The sequence below is a fragment of the Equus asinus genome, chromosome 5 (genome assembly GCF_041296235.1).
Source record: "Equus asinus isolate D_3611 breed Donkey chromosome 5, EquAss-T2T_v2, whole genome shotgun sequence".
In the NCBI taxonomy this organism is placed as follows: Eukaryota; Metazoa; Chordata; class Mammalia; order Perissodactyla; family Equidae; genus Equus; species Equus asinus.
In genome coordinates this window covers 24951893-24968276 of record NC_091794.1, presented here as the reverse complement: position 1 = coordinate 24968276, position 16384 = coordinate 24951893, and the positions used below count along the sequence as shown (strand labels likewise).

General features: G+C 42.7%; 1 protein-coding gene across 36 annotated transcripts in view; it reads right to left on the bottom strand.

Moving 5' to 3' along the window:
* Positions 1 to 16384, bottom strand: part of KALRN (kalirin RhoGEF kinase) — a 637850-nt gene that overhangs the window by 194334 nt on the left and 427132 nt on the right. The gene's annotated exons all lie outside the window — the stretch shown is intronic.

Genomic DNA, 16384 nt, shown 5'->3' with positions numbered 1-16384 from the left:
GATCGTCAAGGAATTCACAATGTAACACGGGAGAAAGACATACAGGCCATCAATTATTTGATGAGTACAATTAGGTTGAAACACATAAATTGCCAATATTCAACCATTTTTGAGTACCCAAAAATGGCAGTTTCATATGATTCAATCTACTGTAGGTGCATTATAGTGTGCATAAGAGATAAGAGTCTCCAAAGGATCACGTGTAGGAGGAAAAACCATGTACAAATCTTTGGAGAGGGGCCTGTACTTCATCCTAAGTAAATATGCCACCGAAGGCTTTTAACAGACACGTGAGATGTTGAAAGAAACATTTTAGGAAGATGAATCTGGTGTCAGTAGAAAGATAAAATGTAGGGGCAAAATCCCCGCAAGTAGGGAGGCCATTTAGGGGGCTACTGAAAGAATTTAAGCCCAGGGTAACCATGGCCTGACCGGGCTGGTGTGACCAATTTTGAGGGAATCGTTCTCAGGGCTTGGTAACACACTGGCTATCAGGGAATATGCCAAAAACGAACCCACAAATAAAACCTGGGTATCTGGGGAAATCACGTTGTTCCACCCCAAAGAGGGAAGTCAAACCAGGTTACTGGTTTGAGAGAAAAAGGAAATCATTTTCTGATGCTGAGACTGGGGAAAAGCTGGACATGGAATTGGAAACTCCTGGTAGCAATAGTGCTCACTATGTCACCATTTGGTCTTGCATTTGCCTGCTGGCTTCCTGATTCCTTAGTAGAATTTAGCATTCCTAAAGGTGGGGACTGGCCTGCTTTGTTTTACAGCTGCATCGCCATCCTGGAACAGTGCCCGGCACGGGGTAGGTGCTCAAAAAAAATGTGGTGAGTGAATGAATAAATGAATAGGAAACTGCCATTAGGAGCAGAGGCACTTCAGAGGCAGATTCCTGGAATTTTTGTCATGGATATTGAAATTGAAGCAACAAAAACTATTGTTGAAGGTGGCAGAGGATCTAAAGAAGAATCAGGAGCAGACATTCAAATGAAGATCTCATTGCAAGCATGAAAAAGAAGAGGTGCTGAATTGATATACCACAGGTGGGCATAAAGGATGAGATCCAGAGCATTGTGGACAGGTTAACCTTAGACTCTTTCTGAGTCTAGAGAAGGAAAGAGAGAATAGGAGGACAGTAATGCATCAAGGTGGTGATAAAAGTAATTCTGTAACCCTCAGTGTTTCTTGGGTGCTTCTCAATAAAGTCTAAACTCCTTTGAATGGTGTCCAGTGTCTGCCATGATCTGACCCAACCAATCATCCAGTCTTATTTCCTACAGCTCACCTCACAAACCCTCAACATCACCCAGGCATATCTACTCCACATGCCCCAAACTTACCCTATATTTTCCTTTCTCCCTTATCCTGCTCCTGCTGTTTAATCCATTTAGAATGACTTTCCTCCTCACTCCCAACATCAGCGCTGCCTGGGTAAATTCTAACTACCTAGTAAAGTCTATTGCTCAACCTTCTCTATCTTCCCAAACTAGAATTTTGATTTTCTTAGTTATATTCAGTCCCAATTTCTAGATCTCTCTCTTACCCACAATGCCAAACACATTACCTGGTGTTTATTTGTTCTTCGTTTAACAAATATTTACTGCATACCTTCTATGAGTCAGTACTTCGTTGGGTTGATGATGCAGTGGGGGATGTAAAACAGACATATCCCTGTCCTCATGGACTTAATGTGTGCTGGAGGGGGCAATCACATAACTGCACAGATGCTTATATGATTGCCTTGGGTGTTAGGTGCCAAGAAATAACAGTACAGAGTCCTGCGAGAGATAGGACTTGGGGAGGGGACTTAGTTAGAGGGTCAGGACAGGTGAAGATCAGAAAGAAGTGCTGGACTGTGGCACAGCAGCAGAAAGAATTTTCCAGGCAGAGGAACAAAGGCTCACTGCAAAGGCCCTGGGATGGGTTCAGATCATGCAGCTCTCATAGGTCATGTTGAGGATTTTGGTTCATCCCAAGAGCAAGGGGATGCTATGGAAGGATCTGAAGCCATTGAGCAGCATGGAGAGCTTGCATTTAGAAAGATCACATCCACTGCAGAGTGGAGAAAAGACTGCAGGGAGAGGAGAGTGAAGGTCTGGGGACCAGCTAGCAGGCTTCTTTCACAGGCCATGTGTGACAGGACAGTGGCTCCGACTAGAGTAGATTATACTCTATACAACAAATGCCAAAGGAGTACAGCATTAAGTTTTTTGGAGACAATCACTAGGACTGAGAAAAGTTGAGTTTCGCCTTCACAAATCATTCCATTAATGTGAACCACAGTCAACCTAACCTCAGCTCTCCGGAACCCTTGGGAAACATGCCTGTCAGGATAATCAAGTTTTCTAGATAACTAAAAAGTAGACACCAACCCTTTTTCTGCCCATTTTAACCATTTTTATGAATATCTTTACATCTCTGACTTCTTAAGGAGAGTACACTGAACATCATTTCTCCTTCTGTTTACAATTACAAATACCAACATGAGTGATAATTATGGTGTAGTGCAAAATACAAGGATGTCCTCAGACATGCCTGGTCATACAGCACTCTGGTACCTCCACTATTTAGAACCAAATGGTTTGAGTGTTAATTCCTCCATCAGCTTCTGCTTTCAGAGCTTTTGTGCTCCCTCTCTTGCTGTCAGGAGCTCAATCTTCATGGCTACTAGTGTGTCTATATAGAAGTAACTTTCTCCTCTTCTAATTTACTCATGGGCTAAGTAAATAGATGGCCAAGATGGTAAGAATCATATATAAAATTAGAATTCAAGAGGCTTTCCTGTGAACAAAGATGCTTACTTTTGCTATATAAAAACTTTCTCCCTGGGTTTTTAATCTGTTTGTCAGATGGCTGAGGTCCAAATACAATGTATTTATCATCTTTTTTTTCTAACACATTCCATTGCTTTAGCTGTGTCACCTGTCACATAAGGTATAGAGTACAATGCAACAGACAGATACATTTAAAAAAGTCAAGTAGTTCTTATCCTTTCATTAAAACAGAGGTATACTTAGGGATTGACAGAAACCTGCCTTATATATAAAGTTTCCATGTTGGTACACTATTCTGTGGAGAAAAATGGTGAGTTGTACTTCAAAATACTAAATGTAAGAAACATCTCACGTCACATCATATGAGCCTCTAACTTACAAATGTATTGCCTTCAAAATGTCACATTAGATATTTATCAAGACACAATACAGAGAGTGAGAAGAGTAGCTACAGAGCAAGAAGAGATATTTACAACATGTATAAGCAACAAATGACTAATATCCAGAATAGATGAAGGAGTCCTAAAAATGAATGAGAGAAAAAAACCAGACAATCCACTAGATACTTGGGCAAAAGGCTTGAAGAGGGATGTCATAAAAGAGAAAATCCAAAGTCCCAATAGGGATATGAAAAGGTGTTCTGCCTCATTGACAATCAGGGAAATGCAAATTAAAACCATAAGCAGATAATACTGCATACCCACCAGAGCTGCAAAAATTTAGAAGGCTGACAACATCAAGTATAGGTGAGGATATATACTGGTAGGAATGTAAATTTGGTATTAGCATTTTGAAAAATAGTTCATGTCATCTAGTAAAGTTGAAGATATATAGATATATATCCTATCACCTAAGAATTTCTTTTTTTTTTTTTCACCTAGCAATTTCACTCGTAGCTTTACACACTAGAGAAACTCAAGTACATGTGCACAAGGATATATATAGAAGAATAATCATGCAGCATTGTTCACAATAACTCCAAATATCCCAGGTACAGAATGGATAAATAAATTGTGGTACATTTATACAGTGGAGTACTATACGGCAATGAAAATGAATGAACAACTATACACATCAGCACGGATAAATTCCATAAAAACAAGTGTTGAGTGACAGAAACAAGACACACACACACACACACACAAACCATACAGTATGATTCTAGTCATATAAAAGTTTAAAACAACCACATTGAAACTATATTGTTTACAGATACATACATAAGAGGTAAAATTATAAAGAAAAGTAAGGATGTTATTATTATGAATGTCAGGAGAATGGTTACCTCTAGGGGAAAAGGACAGGGTTGTGACCAGGGAGGGGCACAGGGGATTTCTGGAAACCTGGCAATGTCCTGCTTTTGTGACCTTCGTAGTTATTACATGTATGTTGACTTTAAAATTATCCACTCAATTGTTTAGTAGTTTTAATGCATTTTTAGCATATATATTTTACATTTAAATTTATTTTAAAGTTTAATGTAGACCAGATGTTTATAACTAGGGATGCATTTTATCCATAGAAATAAGAGTATAAATAACAGTTAATCAGACAAGCCCATAACTCTCATTAGGTAATAGTATAGACTAAATACTGTACATTTCAATAAAAATAATAGAAAATAATATAGTTGAAATATTACCAGTTAAAGGATGCAAGGGCAATAATGAATGAGGATTATTTTTAAAGTATCTGAGATCAGATTGGAAAAGATAAGAAATACTACGATACACTAGATCATAAGCCTTCAGGGAAAATGGTGCTCACACACAGCTGAAGGGAGTGTAGACTGGTTCAGTGTCGATAGAGGGTGATTTGACGACATCCATCACAATTTAAAATGCATAGTCCCTTTAATGCAGTAATTTTACTTCCAGGAAGTTATCCTGTTAATATACTCACAACACACAAGTGTGAGAAACTATATCTGTACAAAAATTATAGCTTGTTTGTAATGGTAAAAGATTGGAAACATCCCATACGCCCAACAACAGAGAACTAGTTAAACAAACTATGGTACTGTAAGTAATGGAATACCATGTAGCCAACAAAAAGAGGGAAGAAGCTCTACATATCCTGCTACGAAATCACCCCGATTTGTTACACGGAAAAACAGTGAGAAAAAGTACTTACTGTCTGCTACTACTAGTTTAAACATTTTTTAAAAAGAATAAATAAGTGTATGTGAGCTTTTGTATTTTTAAACAATGTCTCTAGAAGAAAACTTACATTTGAACCACGTGTATGTATTATTGCTTCAAAAGTTCATTTTAAAAATCTTGAATGCATATGTTTAATTAGACGATTATGAGGAAGTATAAGAAGATTTTGGTAAAGATTCTAAGGGAACTTTTGAATAGTTCCCATCAGAGCTAACAGCCCCCCAGCTTTTTTCAAAGACTAATTCTACATTGAAACAAAATACTTCTTTTGATACAGATGTATCAGTAGCACTGCTATTTTACATATTGTCCATGATTAGAACAATTATTTTGGGATCAAAACTGATACAAAGGAGGAGAAATAGAAAGGATGATGAACTTCAAGGCCAAGTGGAATTTTACTTCTGGTGTAAAAGTTTCCTGGTTCCCAGGCTGTTTGTTGTCAGAAGTGGGTGTACTTCTGTTATAGAATTGGGCATATTGTGTGGTAAGTACACATCTCATCTGCCACATTCATCTCTGTCATTTCTCTGATGCCCAGCACAGCAACTGGCATAAAGGAAGTGCTAAGTGCAACTGTCTTGTTTCATAAACACACGTAACATGTATACAGCCACCCTTTGTGGTACCATGTATAAGACACTTGGGGTGATAACTTAGAAGAACAGACAAAGACAGAGATTGTACTTATATATCCTGAACCGCCATGGTATGTGGTCATCAGCGGACACTCAATAAAATTCTGTTGAATAAAAGAATGAATTCAGTGTACCAATATATTTGAAATAATTTTCTATTCTGCCTCTAATTTCATTCTTCTCCATTAGTGGATTTTTCTGCTTGGTCGCGTGTTAATGGCAATGCCTACTTGTTTGCCCTCTAAATAACAACCAGTTTAGTACTGGACTTTATACGCTCCTGTGAGAAGTATTGTCTCAAATTTAAATGTTAGAGAACATACTCCAAAAATCTTTCTCTTTTGGGATTTTCCAAGAAATTTTTCATGAATGCAATAACAGTTCTTAACAGCCTGTGTGTAAAGAGGCATAAAAATTGTGACTATTGTTGTTTGGGGAGGTTGTGGGGTGAAGCGGTGAGAGGAGGGAGTTTAACAAACTATTTTCCCCACTCCTTTTCCTCTCCCATCCCCCCCTTTCTTTTTTTGAAAGAACAATCTTCCTCCGATATTCCTAGATGTTTGATGAGCTAGAAGAAATGTAAAAATATTTGGAAGTTATGTGAATACTTCCTGACCTTTCCTCTTTGTCTAGAAGATCTACCTGCCACGAATGTAAGCTCCCCTAATCAGGAACCCGTTGACTGTAACTATAGCCAAAAGATGACAGTGGGGAAAAATCTAGCACTCTAGTTAGAAACGGTTATGAAACAGGGAATTAAAAATTTGGGGACTACCTTTAAGAACTTCCAAATTATCTTTTTAAAAGAATTGCTGAGTTTGTTTTAAATAAAACCTGCAATGGTGTCAAAGAGACATAGGGGGAGGTAGAGGTAAAAAAAAAAAAAAAAAGAAAAGAAAAGAAAAAGAAGTAAGTTCCAATGCATCCCAAATGCCTTAAAATTGAGCATATTTAGGCTAACATCAGCACTACAGAGAGCAACAGCAAAGAGTAAGTGAAACTTTTTAAACCCCACGCCTGCAGCTGAAAGGACACGAGCTAGCAGGGGACAAGAGACAGATGCAGTAAAATATAGATCCTGGTTTTTTCTTTTTCAGTACATCATAAAGGTCAGAGAGGAGTATAATCCCTTGCAGTTGGTACAGGGCAAAGGGCAACGTATACAGGAGCATTCACTAAGCACTTCATAACCAGCATCAGTAGTGTTCATGCAGATTAGAGGAATAGCTGTCCAGAACTTCTACTTAATGTACACATCTCTGTGCAATTATTAATTTCAAAAGAATCAATTAGAGCATAAAAAAAATGATAGTAGATGAACGTTCTGAACTTGGAAGACTCAACTTTAAACGCTTCCATACAGGGAGGCTGAAAACTGACTATAAGCCCTAATAGAGGGAAGTGACTGCTCCGACACAACCAAGGCCAGGTCCGCATGGAACACAGCAGGAGAAGAATGGAAAGACTGATTAGTAGTGACAAGGGTTTGGTTGCAACTAGGGGGTGGACACCTGTAAGGGGTCGGGTCTGCACAGTTCTGCGTCTTCTTCCAGCAGTTTTCTCTCAACAGGAAGAGCAGAGGCAGGCTGCTCCCCTCAGTGGGCATCTGCTACTTAGGGCCCCTGGGAAAGGCTTTAAGCCAAAGTCATGGCTTCACTGTTGCTCCTGGTAGAAGGCCACCATAGGGGACATCCAAACTTGTTTCTTTTGACAAGGCCCCGCTTTCTGGTAATAGAGTCACATCATCTCACCCCAATGCCACAAATCCTTAGATTCACCATTCCCATCATCCATCCAGCACATTACACTGGTCATGCAGACAGGTGGGCAGTCGTCACCAACAGTGAGGAAGTGACACCAAGCTGCCAGGCAGGTAAAACCCAAGCCAAGATTTTCAATCTAAGTTCAAGATCAAGAAACAGGGTAATATTTACCCACTTGTCTATCCAACAGGCTTTCCCCAAGAATCCTATGTGATGGCCACAGACAACATTTGTCATTATTTTACAGCATAGCACACATAGGCAAAGTGAGCTAAAGCAGAGCCACCAGTTCAAAGCCACCGTCACCTGTCCCGTCCAGTCTGGCCTTACTGCTGTGGCTCTAGATGTTTATTTCTAGTAACATTTATGCTTGAAGTTTCTAAAAGAATTAATTTTCATATCTCCCAGGAGAGCTTACCTCCCAATACCATACTCCTGGTGTCACTTCTAGTCAGCTAGGAGCTCAACTTTTTAAGAACAATATTTCCCACAGCCTGTTTCCCCTAACATTAGCTTTAATAAGAGTCTCAGTCATTCTGTTCTGCACTAAAATAACTTTTTAACTGACACAAAAGGAAAAAAGGGTTAGTGATATGCCAAGAGGCCTGTGCAGAATATTCCAGTAAAATCCTTGCCTTGAGAGCCGCCACTTCTCTCTCCGCCTACAGCCTGCAATTCTTGCTCTGCCCTCCCCTGCCTCCATCTGTGCCATCTCCCCTTCTCGTGCTCCTTGTGCCCAGCAGAACTTGTCCGGTGGGAAGTGTACTCACTTGGGTCTTGTTTGCCGTGGACTGTCGCCAGCTAATCCACTTTAACATCTTGGCTTGCTCTCAAATTTGCTTTCCTCTTCCACTAAAATTTTTTAAAATAGCATTGACATTTGTGCTGGGCTGTGGCAGGGCTGAGTCTGTTCCAGAGACTCACCGTGTCCGGGCAGCTTGGAGTCCGGGATCAGCCCTGCCACATCTCAGTGCTCGCCGCCAAGCTCTCAGAGCCCAACAGGGAATCTGTCTTGAGAGGCTTGAAGACTCTGTCTGGGGCAGAATCACACCCCCACCAAGGCCACTATATGAGTCACAAGCACTTGGTATCAAAGTCTGTGATAGGCATTAATACTGGGGAAGTTTTCTTTCCTTTTCGCCACATGCCAGCCCCGGGGACACTCCACTGGGCTGTGGAACCACTGTGTAATTTACTTTGATTTGCCACGGATTTGCGGGGGCTGGGGCAGGGTGGTGCAGAGGCAGTCAAAGAAGGGAGTAACAATCCCATCTGGTTTTGCTACAAAGGCTCTGAAGCTGAACTGTCAGTGTTACTACAGAAGTGCTATGTTTTTAATCCAATTTAACAGGCAGGAGCTTGACTTGGGTTTGAGTCTCAGGTCTGCCATAAATTGGCTTTGTGACTCTAAGCAAGTCACTTTGTTCCTTTTAAACAGGATGAAGGCTGAGGGCTAGATGATCTCTAAAGTTCCTTTCTTCCGTAAGGTTCTACGTTGCAAATTCCAAACTCACCATGAATCAAGGCTGGCCTCTGGCCACCTCTGCAGCTACCACACATAGATCTAACCTACTGGCAAATCTCCTTTTGCAGCTTCCCTAGGTCTGTAACAGACACCTGGGCAAAGCTGCCCCTGAAAACAGAGATTCTGAAGGGGGCGCAGTGCTCTGAGCATCATGAAGGCACTTCTGAGCTTTCCCGCCAACTGCCTGTGTGCGTTGGCTGACGTATTGTATGACATTTATTTGCTTGCTCAGACGATTGGTAACTTTAAAGGTGAGTCTCTTAAGGGAGGTTTCCAAGCTATGGAGTATGGACCAAGATACTAAGTAAAATAATGCTGTCATGAGAGATTTGGCCTGTGAACTCAGGTTCTGTTTTTCAGCAAAGCATATTTCATACCCTTCGGTTGTATGCAACAGCTGGAAGCCAGTCATTTATTTGAACACCTTTTCATTTAGAGGAAAACCTGTGACCTCGGCTCCTTGCACTTTATCGTTTTGTTCTGATAAGCCAGCACCTTCGTACTGTGCTGAACGTTGCTCAGGAGAGGACAGAGCTGTGCTTCTGCGGAGATGACAGAGCAGCCACAGAGGGGAGCTTCTGGCACCCCGAGGACCAGGAAATCCTCTGCCTTTGTTGCCCAGCACTGCCACCTCCCCCTCCTCCAGCCACCTGCCCACCACAGATCAAAGTAACAAAGGAACGATTCCAGGAAAAGAGTTATTTTCAAATTTAGTCCTGGACTTGGATTATTCAGAAAACTGAAAAAGAATTTCACAATTTGGGTTAAAACATTAAAGTGGAGAAGGCATTTTTCCTCCTTTGGAGTGACCATCCAGTCCTTGAGGAAAACCAGAATGCCTCTCTCTAGGACCCGTACAGCAATTCCAACCCACTGTACTGCCGGGCGTGGGGTGAGCCCTAGACTCCAGATTACGTAGTTTATCAAGTCCAAGTTTAGGTTTCAGATGTATCCATGCCAAGCCCTGGTACAGGAAGTACCTCTTCTCAGGAATTTATTTAAGGATTAGAAAGTGTTTTATTACTGGATGGGAGGCAACGTAACTTTCTCCTTATAAAGAAATATTTCAGGGTCCTCAGCCCCCACTGAGGGCAGAGAAACAGATGTGCTGAGGAATCTGTCCTGGAGACCTACCACATTTTCTCTGGCTTTTAATACAGTGCATTTAATGCACCAGACCTGCAGGGGGGAGTTCACCTGCTCTGGCACCACAGCCAGATGTAACACACTGTCGCAATCACACTCTGGGGACTCAAGCTTGGATGGGCCATCTTGATGGTTGTTAAGAATTTGTCAAGAGAAAAATATTACCTCGTGTGAACGGATAGAATTTTTATTAGTCCTGACACTGGTGAGTCTCCATATCTCCAGATATTTGGTTTTCCCTTCAGTGGCAAAACCCAGTGATGTGTGGGCCCTTAAAACTCTGGGGAGCAGGTTGCCCATTTTCTTGCAAGGAAGTGCCCTGCAGTCACCTGCACAGCGACCCACGGCATGTCTCCTCTGCCCCAGATACTCTTCCATATGGGATCTTGGCTAGTCCTTCAAAATCCCGAGAAGCAGAAATCATGCCTTCACTGTACAGATGAAGAGACTGAGGCACGAAATGATTAAAGGACCCACTCACAGTCATGCAGCTAGTAAACACTTGGGGACTGAATCTCTGCCTGATCTCAAAACCCATCCCCCTCATACTACGCCCCGTTTCCTTCCTGCAGCAGACGCCTTGCACCCTACCCAGATCCTCTTTCCTGCCAGGGCACCCATGCCCCAGCTCTTGTGCCTGGAGGCTGCTAACAGCTCACAGCTGACACAAAAGGCCGGCTCCCTTGCCTTGAGATGGGCAAACTCTGGGTGCAATTCACCCTGCAGAGCTCCGGGAGGATCAGACTGAGCTAGACTCCAGCTGATACCACATGCATATCTGCCTTGGCTCTTTCCCCCAGGGCCCTGTTTCCCTGCCCTTTGCCTGAGAGCACGCCCTCAATAAAATACACACACAGAACTCTTGGTCTCAGACTCTGCTTCTAGGGAACTGGCCTCAGGATGCTCCTTCCTCCCTTCCTGCACGCCCCCAAGCAGCCCTATCCTACCCCATTCCTGTTCTCCAGCGGCTTTTTCTATTTACGAGCCTATTTAAATGAAGAGAGTCCATTTTTTCCCCTCAGTCATCTGTCCCCCTAGTATCTACAGGGAAAATAATTTCTTACATCTGATTCAAGTTCTTCCAACTGCAGCAAGAGACCACTTTTCCTTAGAAGAAAAACTGAGCAGCCTTTCATCTCTGATGTTATTAGCAGAAGACTAGGGATGCCATCCTTTGTCTTCCCCCTACAAGAAAGCAAGGTCGAGGATGGCCTTGTTTCGTTCATTGCTGTACTCCCAGGATGGAGAACGGCACCTGCTATGGAGTAAGTAGGGCCTCGACACCGTCCATGAATGAAGAGAGATAGAACAGGCCAATGCAGGGGCTAAGCCCTCACCAATGCACCAGTGCAGGGGCTGGGCCCTCATTAATGTACCAAAGCAGGGGCTTGGCCCTCTTCAATGCACCAAAGCAGGGGCTGAGCCCTCATCAATGCACCAAAGCAGGGGCTGGGACCTCATCAATGCACCAAAACAGGGGCTGGGTCCTCATCAATGCACCAATGCAAGGGCTGGGCCCTCCCTGACTACAGCCCTCACACCTAGCAGCCTGCTCTGTGCTCCCACAGTACAGGCATCAGGATTACCAGGTTTTGATAAACCAGATGAGGCCCTACGAAAGTCTATTCCCAGAAGGTTCCTGCAGTCAGGCTGCCCGGCCCCTTGTGATAGGTATCATGATACTGCAGTGAGTGACATTGTAGGACTCTTTTGACTTTCCTCTTAGTTGGGCCCTCACCATCTCTAAACCCAGCCTTCCCTTCCAATCAGTAAAACAAAATTTTGATCATGACCCACTACTTTGGTTTAACAGTCCAGAGTTTAAGAATCTTTGAGTTAGATGCTGAAATCTCTAGGCTTTTCCAGGCATTCTCCTGTTCCCCTTCAGCATGCTGCCATTATCAACCCACCTTGCATCTTAGATTACATCAGCTTGTTATTCAAATTCCTCATTGAAATCACAGTCAGCCCTGGGATGCTCCAGCAGAATTCTTTCCCTTGCAATTTTTGCAGAGAGAAGCACCTGCAACTCAATCTCACTTCAACCTCCCTGTCTCCAGCCAGCCTGGACCTGTCCAGAAATTCACAGTGAGTTTTGGATGGACAGTTTCTCTACTAGGATAGGTCTGTAATGGCCTATCCAATAAGCATTTACTGAGTGTCTCCAGCCTGCCCAGACTAAACAATAAATACATACACAGGACCATCACTGTGCAGAGGGCTGCTTCTGTGCCATTAGCTGGAATTTCTTCGGCAGACATCCATCACGTTAAACCACAAGAAACTCCTTCACTGCCCCCTCATTACTCAGCCTTAGCTTGACTAGAATCTATAATTCTGGGATTCTTTGAAGTGTGGTTGCAAAGCCCCATCACTTAACAACACACACATAGGCAAAAGACTCTTCAGTGGAATATCTTGCTCGGAGTAGCATGAACATATTCCTGGACAGAATAGGAAGGGGCTCAGACTATGATAGAACAAAGTAAGCCCATCCTTTTGCCTTTAGGGAACTAACACTTCTTCATGGGACAGGTGCAAGGTAGAACCTAATTATGCAGATCCATTTGAGGGATGAACAGAAGCAACTTTGGGGAAAGCTATTAATGCCATTTACTGAATCACCCATGTTGGCTTTGTCAGTGTCTAATGCAGAATTCAGAATATTAGACTGATTCCTCACCCAGGGAGGATTTACAACTTAAGTAAGCAACCCCAGCTCCTCTGCTATAGAGAAAAGAGGCAAGTTTCCTCTCCTAACAAAGAGTCAGACAAGGAGAGTTCCAAGTGTCAAACCCTGGGTGAGAAATGAGGAGGGGGCTGACACTGGTCTTCTGTCCTTGAGCTTATCTTTTCAGCAAGCATTTGGATGAAGCCACAGAAGGTATGTTTATCCAATAATGCTGTGAGATGTAGATGGAGCTGACATACTCAACAAAATAATTTATATTCAAAACGTGCTGGAATACCGGGATGAAATTAAACAAGAGAAAAATCTAATAGATATGAAGTAGTCCAACACTCAGGTTACTAAGCCACCTGCCCCACTAAGGGCAGTCCATGGAAACAGGCATGGAGATTTTATGAGCCAACATTGTACACCCCTACTAGACATGGTATACGTCTTAGGGAGGACACGAGGCATTGGAGCCCTGGAACAGGAGCTGAGCCTGCATTAGCGAGATAACATCTGCAGTATATGTACCATTTGGACGTCCCATTTTATATAGATCAGCACAGTAAATCCAGAGGAATGCAACCAGGATACAGAAAAGTCTGAAAATATATTAATACAAGGAACAGCTGGAGAAACAGAGAAGATGAAGAGAAAAGACAAGACAACCATCTTCAAATGTCTAAAGGGATTGCCACTGGCAAAAGATGGTAGAATTTGAGGACTAAAATGAATCCCTGACAGTAATGGATTACAACCCATGAAATAATAAAAAAGCCCATGAGCCAATGCTAACAACAAATATGTAAGCCTAGATTCTTAGGGCTGGCAAGCAGAAAGAGGAGTCAGGTGGTTCAGTTTATAGACAGATGACTCAAAGCTACTTCCCCTTCAGTCTAATATAGAAAAGAACCTGGCAGCAATGAGTTAATGAACGATGAACCAGGAGGGCAGAACTCTACTCACAACTTTCAAAGATCCCCACAGTCTGCTACATAATTGTGCACTCTTATTCATAGCATCTAAACTTTTATGTTCCCTCTCATAAGGGTGGGAAACTAAACTTTGCTGAATGTCTAAAAGGTGCCAAGCAAATATATATATTTTACTTCATCCTCCCAACGACTCAGAGAGACAGGTATCATCTTTGTTTCACAGAAAGGGAAATTAAGGCGCAGTAACCCATACAGCGTGACCCAGAGAGTAGATGCCAGAGCTGGGATTTGAACCCAGGTGTGTCCAAAGGCCTTCCACCCAACCACAGGACACAAAATACACAAGGCGACTGGAGAGGTGATCCTCTCCAGTCTGTCATGTCCCTTTAAAGGTTACATTTTCCTCGTCTACCCAGCCTGTGGTACCACTATTCTAGTTCATCTGGGTTAGAAGAGGAAGACTGGGGCTTTTCCTAGAAACCCGTTGTTGAAATAATGCTGATCCCTGCCCCATCCCCTCCCCACAGCAACCCTTGTTTGCCCTTCTCTTGAATACAGTCCAGTTTACCTGAATCAACTCACTTTGTTATTTTCTCTTCTTCAGAGTCTATTCACCCGACCACTTGGAAACCAATGGAGACCAGTTCCCTAGTCTTCTGGGATAGTCGGGGGAAATTTAACACTGTTGATAACATCTATGAACTCAAAGATACCAATTAATGGTTTCTCTGATGAAGGGGAGTGCAGGTTAAGGGGGACACGTGGCTGTCCTGTTACCATGGCTCTGTGTTAGAAGAGTAAGAACATTCTGAATTACAGCGCATGGTCACAGATAGGCCCTCTCTTCATTTTATTCTGAAAGTATGACTATTTCTAAGTGATTTTCCAGGTTTTGTGTCTGGAACACGGAATCTGTCATTGTCTCCCAACCTGCTGCTCACGTCTCCCAGGGCCTGAGAAGGTAGTTGGGGATTAACGTTTCCAACAGGTCAGGCTCTCCAGCTGACTAAAGCTTTCTGCTTGGAGGTAAGGAAATTTCTAGGCTTCTTTAGCACATTTAAAAATACAGTGTTTGTATATTTGGCTACTTTCAGACCACCTGTTTTTGCTGCCTCTTAATGCTGGAGTTCCCCGTGATCAGGGACCATGTCCCCTCTGATCATTCATTCCATAAGTATTTCCAGAGCATCTGTGTGTGCTGTGTGCCAGGGGTAGAGCAGCAAAACAGACAGACACAACCCCTGCCCTCATCAGGGCTTAACAGTCTGGCTGTAGAGACACACACAAAACAAGAATTATACAAATAAGGATTCACACTCAACAAACAGTCCACATCTCTCTACAGTATCCAGCACAGAGCTCGGCACATGGTGGGTGCTTTTTCACGAATATGTGACTGATGTTTTTGTGGAAAGCGCACAAAGACTGACCAGCTGAGTTAATTTTAGCTTTGGGAGTTTAGCACTGTGACTTTCAGAGTAAGTGAATCAGGGAGATCTGGGTTCTGGTTCCTGCTTTTCCATTAACTACTAGAATTTTCTTGGGTGAGTCACTCAGTCTTCCTGGGCCTCAGTTTTCTTACTTGGAGAATAACGTGTAAGGACCAGGATTCCTCGCTGATAATGAGATGCCTGCTGTCAGGGGTGTTCTAATCTAGTCTTCCTTACCTTGTGAGAGACAAGGAACGGCTGGAGCTGAGGGCTTCCTGAGACAAATGGCTCCAGCACAAGTGTCTGTGTCTAAGTCAGGGCTGTGGGGAAGACGGAGGAGCAGCTGGAAGGAACGAATCCCCTGGACCATGAAACTACTAGGCTATGTCTGAACATGGGAAACACTGCACTGCACTTACCACCCACTGACTGTTGAAAAAGAAACACTTTCGGGGCTGGCCCTGTGGCCGAGTGGTTAAGTTCGCACGCTCCGCTACAGGCGGCCCAGTGTTTCGTTAGTTCGAATCCTGGGCGCGGACATGGCACTGCTCATCAGACCACGCTGAGGCAGCGTCCCACATGCCACAACTAGAAGAACCCACAACGAAGAATACACAACTATGTACCGGGGGGCTTTGGGGAGAAAAAGGAAAAAATAAAATCTTTAAAAAAAAAAAAAAAAAAAAAAAGATTCTGTCTTTAAAAAAAAAAAGAAAAAGAAACACTTTCATTCATAGGATATTCTAGGTTATATTTCTAAACAACAGATCAGAGGAGAAAGGAAAGTACAGAAATAGTTTCCTTTGTATGTTTTAACAAGTGGAAAAAACCAATTTTCCATCCACTCTGATAGTCAAAAATGACTTAGAAACTTGAAGGCACGATGTCAGATAGAATTACCTTGAATGTCCTTGAACATTGGTCTAGAGTGTGATTTAGCACCATGACTTTAGGAAGTTTGGGGATAGCATTCTTTTCCCAGTAAGAAAAAAATTAGGAAAAATTCTAATGAATGCATATCATCTTAAAAAATACCCATAACTTAGAAAACTACAATGAAGCAAGGACACAGCCTTTGTCTGGGGATGAAGACTAGGCCAAAATACTAGGTCTAAATACTAGGGCCAAATCCACATGTTCATTAAGAAATTCACTAACATACAGCAAAAGATCATCTCATACTCTTCCAACCCTGAGGTAAGCCACTGAGAGTAGGGTCGGACACAAAACCTTCTCCTGCCCCTGCTGCAAATTCAGACAGTTGGGTTCTTCTCCTAGCTTGAGCAAAGGCATCGAGTCTCTGCTACAGTTTCCTTTCTGTCACTCTC